Source organism: Pezoporus wallicus, unplaced genomic scaffold, assembly GCF_028554395.1.
Source record: "Pezoporus wallicus isolate ANWC-B61680 ecotype Strahan unplaced genomic scaffold, APGP_CSIRO_Pwel_v1 contig_7901, whole genome shotgun sequence".
Lineage (NCBI taxonomy): Eukaryota > Metazoa > Chordata > Aves > Psittaciformes > Psittacidae > Pezoporus > Pezoporus wallicus.
This window is the reverse complement of record NW_026641041.1, coordinates 95,750-108,114: the sequence shown is the minus strand read 5'-3', so window position 1 is coordinate 108,114 and position 12,365 is coordinate 95,750. Positions and strand designations below refer to the sequence as shown.

The window sequence follows — 12,365 nt, the reverse complement described above, 5'->3', positions numbered from 1 at the left end:
CGGTGCTGGAAGGGATGGAGATGGGTGAAGGATGGTGGAAATAAAGGGGGGAGGTTAAAATCGGTGTGATGGAGTGATGGGAGGGAAATGAAATGGGAAGGATGGAACTGAATGGGGAAGGAAAAGCAATGAAAATTAGAAAAAATAAGGGAAAAGAAAAAGATAAAGGAAAAAAGAAAAAGTATAGGAAAAATGCAATAAAAACAAAAGGCAAAATAAAATCAATAATAAAACAAAATATGATAAAAATAAAGCAAAAGGTAAAATTAAATAACATAGAATGAAACAAAAATTAAAATAAAGGTTAAAATTAAATAGATAAAAACAATGAAAATTAAATAAGGAAAAATAAAAAGCTAAAATCAAATAAGTAATATATAATAAAAAATAAACGAAAGGTAAAATTAAATAAATAATAACGAAACACAAAATAAAAATAAAGGTAAAAGTAACAATAAATTAAGAAAAAAAAAATAAACGATTAAAATAGAAACAAGAAGAACGCGAACCCAGGGGTTAAATCACATCAACTCAACGGAGGGACCGCAAAACGAAACCACCCCGAGCGGCACCATTGCCCCGGTGGATGCTGCGGTCCCCCCGCCCCGCAGCCGCCTGCGGTCCGCACGTCGCTCACGTCGCGGGGGCCGGGAACGTTCCACAGGCTCCGCCCCCTGCTCGCCTGGCCCCGCCCCCCGGGTGGGTCAATGAGCGGGGTCTCCTTAACCGTGTTGCTATTGGGTTTATTGCCTTATTAATTACATTGTGTTATTCTAGTATGATATTTATTATTATCGTTATTATATTTAAATACATCTTGTTACCGTGACATTTGTTATTTTAATTATTTTTTATTTCATTATCTGCTATTATTTCAATATTTATTACTCTCATAATTTTATTACTTGTCTCATTTTTATTATTTTATTGCCTACTATCCATAGGATTTCACTACATTTAATTATTTTGTTATTTAATGCTTTTATTACTTTATTACTTGTCTTTTAACAGTGTTATTATTTCACTATTTACTATTTCTATTATTTAATCACTTGTATTTTATTAAATTAATTTCTCTCATTACTTATATTTTATTATTACCTTATTTGTTATTTTTATTATTTATTATTCTTTTACTATGTTTTCCTATTATATTATTTATTGCTTTTATCACTTTATTACCTCTAAAATTATGCATAACAATAAAATACACGTTATTCTGATATTTACTATTTATTTTTTATTTTAATCTTATGTATATATTAGTAATTATAATTTTTATTAAGTTCTTACCCATATTTTATTATTTTGTTACTTATTCCTTTTACTATTCCCTTCTTTATTACTTTTATTCTTCTTTCAATTATTTTAATGATTTTCATCACTTTATTAGCCTAATTATTATTGTTCCCATGGCCACGTTGCCCCCAGTCATGTTCCCCACTTAAACCAGGCTGCCTCTGTCAGCCCAGCAGTACCACCACCTGAAGCAGCAGTGTTAATAAAGCAAAGCCTGCCTGTGAGTTTAGATCTTGATGAGTAACATCTCAGCTACTTGAAGTCTCCCGTTGTTGCCTTTTTTCATTATATAGGGCTTATATTTTTATACCAGATGTAGAAAGAACATATTTTTGGCCTTCTCCTTACATGGAGCCAAGAGGGATGGAGTAAAACAAATGCACAATCCTTCCCTCTCCTACGCAGGGAAAGAGTATTCACAGGCAGAAAGAGAATAATGAATTAACTGCTATGAGGGAGACAGAGATTTGGGATGGAGGCAGGAAGATGGGGATCAGCAGTGATGCTCTGGCTGGCACAGGTGGGGATGAGGGGTCACAAAGAGGTGCTTCCTGGACAAAATCCATCCTTGGGAATCATAGACTGGTTTGGGTTGGAAGGGACCTTAAAGCTCATCTATTTCCAGCCCGCTTCCATGGGCAGGGACACCTTCCACTAGACCAGGTTGCTCCAAGGCCTGTCCAACCTGGCCTGGGAAAGGACAGGGTTTGTTATTGCAAAATCCCATATATTTTATCCATGGAGGGCAACAGGAAACCAGTCCCAGCTAAAACACGAGCAGAAGGAATAAACCCGATGCGATGCTGCAGAGGTCGGGCATCCTCCTTCCTCCTGCAGGATTTCACTGTGGAAACCACAACCCCCAAAACATGGAAAGGAGCCCGAAAGCAAAACCCTGCCTGAATGAAGATCACCGTCACTTCAGATTAGATCCACCTCGTAATTCTTGGCTTAAAAACTCCCAGATAACTGGAGCAGAAAGCTTTGACTCCAAAATACATGGCCTGGTTTTCAAAGGCATGAACACCCAGCTGCTCCAAGCGAGGTCAGCTGGAAGGAGCATCCTTACTATTTATAAGTGATGATGAAAGGGGTGGTGAGCACGGCAGCACTAGGTAAGACATGGAGTGAGGGTTACCTACCCCATCACAGGAACATGCAGGATTTAATACATGCAAAGGGATGAAGGTAGAAATGTAATCATAGAACCCCAGACTGGTTTGTGTTGGAAGGGACCTTAAAGCTCATCCAGCTCCAACCCCTGCCAGGGGCAGGGACACCTTCCACTAGAGCAGCTTGCTCCAAGCCCCTGTGTCCAACCTGGCCTTGAACACTGCCAGGGATGGGGCAGGCACAGCTTCTCTGGGCACCCTGTGCCAGCGCCTCAGCACCATCATAGGGAAAAACTTCTGCCTTATATTTGAGCCAAATCTGCGTTTTTTCATCTTAAAGCCACCCCTCTCTTGTCCCATCACTACAGACCCCTGTAAAATACCCCTCTCTAAATGCCAGGGCTTGAAAACTGAGGGTCTTGGTGGTAGACAGGGAAAAAAATGACCTTGAGCATCCCAAGGAAGCAGAGGTGCAGTGAGGTGAAGAGGTAAAGGCAGCACAAAGGAGTGGGGTCTGGGAGAAAAGGGTGAAAAACCCTGTTTCTGTCAGAATGGGACATGAGTTTCTTATGGGGTTTGCAGGTTGTGAACTTTTCCAAAGCACCAAAGCCCAAACCCCTCAGTTCTCTTCTTTTTCCCCTGTTGCTCAACCATGAAACAGCAATGCATCCTGGATGGGGGAACTGGGCTCCGGATGCATCCCAAAATCACAATCCCAGACTAAATTCCCCATCCCCTTTGGAGAACATACCAAAACCAAGGGGCCAGCTTCCCCCAGCACCCTTCCCTTGGCATCAAAATCCAGGCAACAGCAGTGATTCTCTGGCAGCCCCAACTCTGACTAAGCCGTGATTCATCCTCCTTTTTCTTTCTTTGATTTTTTTTTCCCCCTTCTAAAGCAAACTTGGAAGCAAAGGAGAAGTCACGTTCATGTTCTATGTTCAGTGCAACACGAACCATCTGCTTAGGATGTGTCATGTTGGGGACGCGGTGTGTGATTCCCGGTGGGATCAGAGTTGCGCGGTCCACCCCTGCACCTAGTGCAGTTTGGAGGCATTGGCTGGGAGCCATGCATACATCACCATAGAGCATCATAGAACCATTTGGGTTAGAAAAGCCCTTTAAGCTCATCCAGTCCAACCGTTCCCAGCACTGCCAAGGCCACCACTGCCCCATGGCACTGACGCCTCGTCTCCACGGGGTGTGAACACTTGCAGGGACGGTGACTGCAGCCGTGCCCTGGGCAGCCTGTTCCAATGCTTGAGCACCCTCTGGGGAAGGAATTGTTCCTCAGCTCCATCTAAACCTGCCCTGGTGCAGCTTGAGGCCGTTTCCTCTTGTCCCATCCCTTGTTCCTTGGGAGCAGAGCCCAGCCCCTCCTGGCTCCATCCTCCTCTCAGGCACTTGGGGGCAGCCATCGGGTCCCCCCCGAGCCTTCTCTTCTCCACACTGAACCCCCCAGGTCCCTCAGCCCTTCCCCATCACACTTGTGCTCCAGGCCCTGCACCAGCTCCACTGCCCTTCTCTGGCCCCGCTCGAGCACCTCAATGTCTCTCTTGGAGTGAGGGGCCCGGAGCTGAACACAGGATTCGAGATAGGGCCTTAGCTCTCATACAGATGCAGCCATACATGCGCTCCATTGCAGGGCAGCAGTTTCCAGCATAGCCTCAGTTGACACGGACGTAAACAGTTCTCCCTACCCTAGGAGGAAGGTTGCAAAAGACAGGCAGCAGGTGCCCGAATTCTTGTTGGTGCATCAGCAACACCTTCTTGCAACAGACAAAATCATTCCCCTGGGCTGACCGAGGGGTATCTATACACTTATTTGGAAAAAGAAAAAGAAACCAACTGGTCAACATCCAAAAAACCCATCAGTGGGATCCTGGTGGAGCCAAGAAAATTGGCTGTAATGTATTAGGAGAACCAGAGGCTTTCAGAAAGGTCAAGGAGGAAACCAAATGGTTGGTCCTCCTCTCAGCCACTGGATGCTGAGCTGGTTTTGCTGCTAATGGCACTTCTTTGCATGGACTTGCAGTTTGCGAAGCTTCTGAGGGTCAGGCTCCTGGTGGGGAGGGTTTTGCAAAGGCTGGTACAAGCGGGCTTGGAGAGGAAGATGGAGATCTTGGTCCTTTGTGTCCGCAGCTCCCCCCTGCCCATCACAGTATTTCAATTTCAGGAATACATAAACAAGGAGTGAAGCGCAACTTGTACCTACATCAGTGAGGTACCACCGCTCCCACTCCGCATCTCACCCCCTCCCTCTGCCTGCCCCGGCCCTGCTGCTGGTGGGACCATGATGAGCTCCTGCGCCAGCCCCTGTAACACACTGAGGGGGTTCTGCCATGGAAAAGAGGTTTTGCTGTGAGGGTGCTGAGGCGCTGGCACAGGGTGCCCAGAGAAGCTGTGGCTGCCCCATCCCTGGCAGTGTTCAAGGCCAGGTTGGACACAGGGGCTTGGAGCAAGCTGCTCTAGTGGAAGGGGTCCCTGCCCGTGGCAGGGGTTGGAGCTGGAGGAGCTTTAAAGTCCCTTCCAACACAAACCAGTCTTGGGTTCTCTCAATCTGACATTTTTCCTTCCTCATTTCTTGCCCTTTTCCCCACTACCTTTGCAATCTCACACTCCTTTTCCTCCTCAACAGCATCAAACCTGCAGCATGGACGCCGCTGCTGGCCGAAGAGCAACAATGATCAGGCAAAATAATTTATTCGCAGTATTGTTTCAATTCAGGGTTTCCCCGCTGTGATTATGGAATGCCCTACACTTGCAGTCCCCTACCCTGCAATCAGAGGAGAGCTCTGGTTTGACACCTCTCATGTTTGAAACCGGGAGCACAGCAAGGCACATCGTATGCTCAGGCTTCCCCGGAGCCAGCCCTCCCTTCACCCATTGATGCAAACACCCATTCCCCTGTACGGGGACAAGCTGTGCAGTTTGCAGCTATTGCACTCTAACTGTACTTCATGTGCTCATCAAACGCCTTCCTTCCCCAACTGTAAGGGACTAGTCATTGCTAACAGCCGAGCACTGAAATGCCACCAGAGCACGCACTTGGGGCTGTCACTCACATGCCTTTACTTACAAATAGCTCCAAGCAGAGAAGGGGAAAATTCCCAGGGGTTCAGTCTCAGACATTGAGAAACTGGGCACGAGAGAGGGAAATCCCCACAGAGGCTCAACCCTGCTGTATCAGCACCAGGCAAACAGCACACCAGGAGCTGATCCTGCCTTCGTGGCAAGAGAGGCAGGAAAAAACACGGGGAAGCTGCAGAAATGCATGGGGCTGTGGTTCCCAACGCTTCAGCAAGAATCAGCTCTTGTGCACATGACCTGGTGTACAATGATGGGCAAGGAAAAAACCCCATTGTTTCACTGCCCACTAGCAATAAAGGGGCTCCCTATATTCCTCAAAGTGCTTTTTCAACCAATATAAGCCTCAGGACGTGTTTGCCACTGCTCTGAGCTCCCCTGTGTGCTGACACTGTCAGGGACAGTAAATTCGGCCTGAAGTCAACCCTCTGTCATACTCTGCCACCAGAGCTGCTAAAACCAATTTATTTCTTATAAATCCCTTTTCATTTAGGAGCCCTTCAAGCAGGAGGATGAGGGCTCAAACCTTGCTTCTTTTGAGCTCTCAATCTGTGCACCAACGAGACGCATTTGGTTATAACTGGGTGGGTTAAAGGTAGATGGGAAAGGAAATGGGACAGTTGCAAATGCATTGCTAGCCATGATGAATATGGGGAAGAAGGAAGGATGAGAGCCTGGATTTAATCTCAATTCATCAAATTAGAAGCAAAATCGCTCAAGGATCCCTCCATTATCCCCAGAGGGAGGTAGGTGTCCCCAGCTGTGCTCAGGTATTGAAAGGTCTCTGGGAATCATGGAGTCAAAGAATCATGGAATGATAGAATTACAGAATGGGTTGGGTTGGAAAGGACCTTAAGATCATCCAGTTCCAACCCCCTGCAGTGGGCAGGGAAAAGACCCAGGGAAGCTGAAAGCTAGAGATGGGGAGGTGTAAAATGGGTGTTGAGTAGCCAGGATTGACAGTCCCAAAGGAGCCTCCAAAATCAGTGTTATTTAAAATCACAGGGAAGAGATTTCATCCATAATTTCTGAGAATTACATTCTATAAAAGAATAAACTTGGAAATAACGTTCTGAACCCACAACATCCACTGGGGCAGGGACATTTCCCAACGCTGGCAGGTCTGCTCAGAAACAGGTCCAGGAGGATTGAGCAACCTCCTGTGAAAGTTCCTGACCTTTCAAGAGCAGTGCAAAACAAAACTCACCCCATAAACAGGGTTTATAAACAGGGCTAAATCATATACATAATTGACTCCATGGGTTGTGGAGATGGGAGATTGAGATGAGATATAAAGAAGTTCTTCTTCCCTGTGAGGGTGCTGAGGCGCTGGCACAGGGTGCCCAGAGAAGCTGTGGCTGCCCCATCCCTGGCAGTGTTCAAGGCCAGGTTGGACACAGGGGCTTGGAGCAAGCTGCTCTAGTGGAAGGTGTCCCTGCCTGTGGCAGGGGTTGGAGCTGGGTGAGCTTTGAGGTCCCTTTCAATTCAAACCAGCCTGGGATTCCATGAAATATGAGGGTTTAAAAAGTTGTTAGAGGGTAATTAAATGGCAAGAGGTTGGGATATTCCAGTCTCGGGAATCTGATACTGGTTCTCCCTGAAATAAAACCTGACTGCCTGATTTCAGGCTTGATCCTAAAAAGAAAGGGTTATGATCACTCAGAGAGCCACAGTTCAGGTTTTAGCACTGTCAGTGGCTCTGAGTGGCCAGTATTCACGTTAGCCTGACACTGGCTTGTACCTCCTATTCCCAGGTACGTTTAGTTATGTGCAAGGAACTCCCCATTTGCCCTGTGATGTTAAGGGTGTGAAGTTCCCCACTGAACGTCCTGGGTGTAAATCTACTTGACTTTAGATCACCTCGTCCCGAAGCAAGATGCCACAACAACCTTCGACAAGGCACTGATCCAGCACAGAAATCCAACGAGTGTGTTTACAGGGTTACTCTACCCCAGCTGCCAGATCAGATATTACCTGTCCTGCTGCTGCCGGCATAAGCCTGGCATATGTTCCCGTAGAGCCTTTTCCAGATAAATCAGCACAAACACCCAGCACGCATCCAAAACACAGCCCCATACCGGCTGCTATGAAGAACATTAACTCTAGCCCAGCCCAAACTAGCACCGTGCTGCAAAGTGATGCAGCAAGCTGGAGATCCAGCAGAAAGGAGCTAAAATCACAGCCCTCCTCTAAGCACAGACTGTTATAGGAACCAATGCTATGGAGTTGCCCAATGGCTGAAGTTCATGAAGAGCTGAATTCTCAGTCCAGTGATACATTTGTGATGAGAAGAAGCCTGAGCAGCAGATAAAGGGAGGGGATTCTCCCCCTCTGCTGCACTTTGGGGGGACCCCCCCCGCAGTCCTGATCCAGCTCTGGGGCAGCAGCACAAGAGGGACGTGGAGCTGTTGGAGCGAGGCCAGAGGAGGCCAGGGAGATGCTGCGAGGGCTGGAGCAGCTCTGCTCTGGAGCCAGGCTGAGAGAGCTGGGCTGGGGCAGCCTGGAGAAGAGAAGGCTCCTGAAGGGGAGACCTGAGAGCAGCTCCAGTGCCTAAAGGGGCTGCAGGAAAGCTGCAGAGGGGCTTGGGACAAGGGCCTGTAGGGACAGGCCAAGGGGAATGGCTTGAACCTGCCAGAGGGGAGGCTGAGATGAGCTCTTAGGGAGAAGCTCTTCCCCATCGTGGCAGTGTTCAAGGCCAGGTTGGACACAGGGGCTTGGAGCAAGCTGCTCTAGTGGAAGGTGTCCCTGCCCGGGGCAAGGGTTGGAGCTGGTCCTTTTCAACCAAAACCTTTCAGTGATTCTATGGTTAGGGATGCATCTCTCCTGCCTGAAGGGCGTCAATGACAGATATGAACCCCCCTATGGGTAAGACTATTCAGCTCATTTAGAGCTGAAAATGGTCACCATCTGGAAATCACATCCTGTCATTATCCCATGGACTTTGCCATTGAACTATTTCCTAAGGTCTTATTAACACCCACCTTTCATTAACAGCCTGGATCGTTATCTCATCGTTGCAGGTTATTAAATCAAACAATGGCAAAGGCTGTGGCCTTTCATTCTGAGGCTGACTCACCTCCTGATGCAACAAGCCCAGGCCAGTGGCAACCTCAGCATCACCATGGTAACCAAGAGGCTTCTAAAGAGATGTAGGCAATGATGGCATGAAGCCAGATACCCAGGAGATGCTGGGGAATCTCTTCAAAGTAATGCAGAAAGATACAACACGAAAGCTTTTGGGAAGAAAAGTGGTGGTTTGTATTCCTGTTGGCTGAGGAGGAGGTGCTTGTAGGAGCAGCATGCACTGGATTAATCACAGCCTAGGAAAAAGGGTATTTTTTTACCCCTGCTGTCATTCCCTACTAATATTGGCTTCTGATACAGGGACTTTTGATCAAGGGGTGATGAAATAACATCCCAGTAAGCAGCATCCCAGGAGGAAGGCTCAAATGGAAATGTTCCTCGAGAGGGATGCTGAGCAGCAAGGAGATGTTCCAGGCCCGAAGGGCTCCTGCTGTGTCTGCCTCCACCCTGATTCTTGTCATTTTGGGTGTCTACAAGGAACTGGTCACCTTTAACTCCTACCATCTGCAGAGAAATCAGCACTCCCAGAGCAACACACTTGCCCTGCTGTGGCTGTTGATTGTAAACCAGGATGAGATGTGTCCTGGAGATGTTTTTAACACAAAGGGAGACCTCAGCGTTCTCTGCATCCAAAGCCACCCAACACACATCTCAGTGTGCTCCAGCACGAGGTGACACAAAGCACAAGTCCTTGTTCACCCCAGACTCCCATGTAGGAAGGAAGTCCTACACACCTCAACTCTGGCCAAGAAGAGCCACTCTTGAGACCAGCACCACTCCTCAGGCTGAGCTGTTCCTTGAAGCAGACTCCCCAGGGCTTCACCTCTCCATTCAATGGATGGAAAACCACAAGGCATTAAGAGGTGAGGTCTAAATGACTGTTATCGTGTGCTTTTAAATCGGAGACCTGCAGGAACTGCTTCAAGACAGCTAAGAGAGAAAGTGCATGGTCAATAGGTTGAAATTGAGAATACTCTGATTCTCCATCTCTTTTGCAGGAACTCTCTGCAGTCAAAGCTTCCCCGAGGGAACCTTTCAGCTATCTGGTTTCCTAACAACCCTCCTAACCAATTTTTTTGAGCCAAATCACTGGAATCAGATCACACAGGTTGCTGGAATGCAGAAGTTAAATAACCACATTCCCTTATCAGGGTTTTCCTATTTCTTTTCCTGCTTATAGGGCAAAGATTTTCACTTATCTAATTCCTAGCAGATGTTTTAAATTCATTCATTTACTCTTTGCCATGCCATGGAGACCTGGCTGTGGAAAAATAAAAATAAAAAAAAGCTAAAATTATCCCAAAACATCTCCAGAATTCCTTCTTTCCCTGATATTTTCCATCAGACATGAGAAAATATCAGTGGGAAATCTCTCTGCAATTTTGGGACAAGCTGCAACAATATGGGGAGCTTCCTGCCAACGTATTTTCTCCAGTGCATTTAGATTTTCCAACCCACAGTGACAAGTTGCTAACAAGTCCTTGGAAAAAAAAAAAAAAAAAGGGACATGAAAAAATTCACCTGAAGGTTTAGATTTCTGCCCCGGAGTTTAACAGGCAGTTGCAAACCAGCACTGGATGCAAACTGCATCCCCCTGGCAGTTTGATAGGAACCACAGGGGAAGATGCTGTGCTTCACAGAGCTAGGAAGTGACCCATTTTCCCCCCAAAACAGCTGCTGTTCCTTGAGCTAAGAAGGGGGCCTACAAAGAATGGGGAGGGACTCTTCATTAGGGACTGTAGTGACAGGACAAGGGGTAACAGGTTAAAACTTAAACAGGGGAAGTTTAGATTGGATATAAGGAGGAAATTCTTTCCTGTTAGGGTGGTGAGGCCCTGGAATGGGTTGCCCAAGGAAACTGTGAATGCTCCATCCCTGGTGGTGTTCAAGGCCAGGTTGGACAGAGCCTTTGGTGCCATGGTTTAGTGTGAGGTGTCCCTGCCCGTGGCAGGGGGGTAGAACTGGGTGATCTTAAGGTCCTTTCCAACCCAAACCATTCTGTGATTCTCTGTGGTGGTGGCACTGGTGAAAGCACATGTTTCCATTCACCATGAGCTGTCTCCACCAAATAGGATGGAGAAGGGGGAAAACCACTTTCATTGCCTCTGTCTCAGCATTTCTGCCACCAAGGAATCCCAGCCCAAACTCAGTGCCCCAGACAGGGTTCAAGTTTTGCTTCTCATGCCTTGAAAACCAAACAAATGACTCCAGGAGAAACGGGCTCACTCCATGTGTTCATCCCTCCCATGCCCATGTGCAACTCTGCACTGCACCGGTGGGTCTGCGCTTCTCTATTTGCACCTCCTGTGTTGACGCCTGTGGCAACGGTAAGGTCAGAGGGAAGGTTCACATTTCCCAGCCTTGCTGTTTACCCAGTGCTCAGGCTGAATGAAAACAACTGCTAGAGATAGGCCTGAGTAAACATGAGATTTGACAGGCACCCGACTCCCGGGCAGGCGCTCCTGCCAACTTCCCAATAAAGAAAGAGAGCCAGGCTCGGGCTGAAGGCACGACCTTCCTTTGCTTCATGCTGGGCTTTCATCATCCAGGTTTGAATAGTTTCAGGCACATAAATGATGGGCACCTCATTGCCACTGTTGGGTGAAGGTGCTTGGGGTGCTTTGTAGGATGGTTGTGTCTCCCGACCGGTGCATTAAGCCACGAGGAGCTACAGTCTGCGCCCATGAAGGTGCCAAGACCCATGGAAGTTTTGCATGGGCAGAGCCCAGAGCACTTCCCAAACCTGCCAGCTGTGCAAAAACAAGGTCTTTCTGCTGTTGTGGCTAATGGGGATGCCACCAGCATGGGTTTGGGGTGAAGGCAAGGGTGGCCAGAGGGTCAGTAACTGCAGTCTTCCATATCTGCAGGACGCGGATGTGTTATGTGTCACCTCCTTGTGCTACTTTAGACACAGATGCTCATTTCAGAGCTAAACAACACTGAAAACCCAACTTGGAGAGGGTCCAATCCAGCCCCCCATGCCTGGACATGCACAGCTCTCCTGCACACGTGCAAGAGCACACACACCACCACCTCAATCCCTGGCAGCCCATGCCGCTGCTGCCTTCAGATGCTCCTCAAACATCTGGTCCTTTTGCATTCAGATGGAGTCAGTCATCAATGAAACAGGGTGACTAAGACTCAGTGCTGGCACACGCCAGCCTCATCCCACATTGCCTTGTCTTGTCTTGTTTGCAGCTGTTACCCGTCAAGGCCACCCAACCCCATTGCTGTAAGCTACAAGCACCACGTCCAAAGCCAAGCCAGAAAAGGCAAGCTCAGGTTTTCCAACATTTGGGCTGGTAAAGCCATACCCAGAAAAAGACTTCCTCCCACCTTAATGTTCTCTGCCAAGAAGCTGCCCAAATCGCTGCTGTTGCAACAGCCACAGAACAGTTAATGGTTTATTAAATTGCTCTCCTGTCTATGGTGCCAATGTGTTTGACTTGTGCCTGAGCAGCTCAGCTGCAGCCAACAAGCATGAAAAGAAAGGGGGAAAACACTGCAGCAACCACAGGTGACTTCATGTTTAGGAGGACCAAAGGCTTTGCTGGCTGCATTCCCCTATGTGCATGTTCTCCGTGGCTGGAAGGAGGCAGAAATCCATTTGCCTTTGGCAAATCAACCTTGGAGAAACAAGCAGACACAGAAATCACTGCTTGGCAGGTGCCTCTTCTGTCTCAGCTCTTCCTGCTCAGGGCAGTTTAACAACATAGAGATTTTGGCAGCAAAGCCACTTCTGAGTCCTTCTTCCCACCGCAAAGCCTCATCCTCATCTATGAA

The 12,365-nt window shown here is 47.7% G+C and overlaps 1 protein-coding gene across 2 annotated transcripts in view; it reads right to left on the bottom strand.

Annotated features, from left to right (window-relative positions):
• Positions 1-12,365, bottom strand: part of PFKFB3 (6-phosphofructo-2-kinase/fructose-2,6-biphosphatase 3) — a 40,036-nt gene that overhangs the window by 19,298 nt on the left and 8,373 nt on the right. The gene's annotated exons all lie outside the window — the stretch shown is intronic.